Raw genomic sequence first — 1,152 nt, 5'->3', positions numbered from 1 at the left:
CTCTTCTTCTTCTTCTTCTTCTTCTTCTTCTCTACCAAGAATTCACAATGACCTCGAACTCTCAAGGGTAAACAAGAGAGACAGAGACAGGCAGAAAGAAGGAAAATGCCCCAAGTATTTGAATACTCTGCAAATATTCTCTTAAAAAAACTTTTCTTTTACTTTTTCCAAAATTTAATATTGTTTTCCATATTTACGTAAAAGCCCCCCATTACACTCTCGGAGTGGTTGGCATTAGGAAGGGCATCCAGCTGTAGAAAACCATGCCAAATCAGAACTGGAATCTGGTGCAGCTTTCCATCTTACTGTCCAACCCATGCCAGCATGGACAAAGGACGTTAAGTAATGATGATGATGATGATGATGACATCAGGTGTCTTCGACACAAAACGTTGTAAGGAAACCAGTTTCAGCCATAATGTCTCTACGAAATCTGTAGAGATTAACCTCCGCGAGTTTGTGAGGTGTTTTTCATTTAACAAAGATGTGGAGAATGTGGTTTGATGGATTCTTTGAGTCAGGAGTCAGCGATTTCTGCTTTCAGGACATTGACAGGCAACTGGGATGGAGGCAAGAATTTGAGAACAATGAAAGCAGAAGATAATCACTGATGGAAGAATAAGCAATCAAAAGCTGTCTGTCTGTCTGTCTTCTTGTTTACATATCGATCTTATCTATTTTATCTATCTGCTTGTCTGTCTGTCCGTCTATGTATCTCTCTCTCTCTCTCTCTCCCTCTTTATCCATCAATCTATCTCTTTTATCTCTCTCTCTTTCTCTTGTTTCTCATCCATCCATCTCTCTCTCTCTCTCTATCTATCTATCTATCCATCTCTCTCTCTCTCTCTATCTATCTATTTCTCTCTCCCTCTCCCCCTCTCTCTCTGTCTCTATCCATCCATTTATCTATCTATCTATCTCTCTATCCATCCATCCATCCATCTATCTGTCTATCTATCTATCTATTTATCTATTTCTCCCTCCCTCTCCCCCTCTCTCTCTGTCTCTATCTATCGATCTATCTATCTATCAGTGCGTCTGTCTGTGTGTCCCGCCTGTCTATCCATCTACCAAAACCCCACCAGATGTTTCCCTGAAGGGGATGCTGTATGTGCATTTGAATTAGCCTTTGTGAGATCAAAGGAGACAGAA

The sequence above is a fragment of the Octopus bimaculoides genome, unplaced genomic scaffold, assembly GCF_001194135.2.
Source record: "Octopus bimaculoides isolate UCB-OBI-ISO-001 unplaced genomic scaffold, ASM119413v2 Scaffold_32504, whole genome shotgun sequence".
In the NCBI taxonomy this organism is placed as follows: Eukaryota; Metazoa; Mollusca; class Cephalopoda; order Octopoda; family Octopodidae; genus Octopus; species Octopus bimaculoides.
This window is presented reverse-complemented; position numbering follows the sequence as displayed.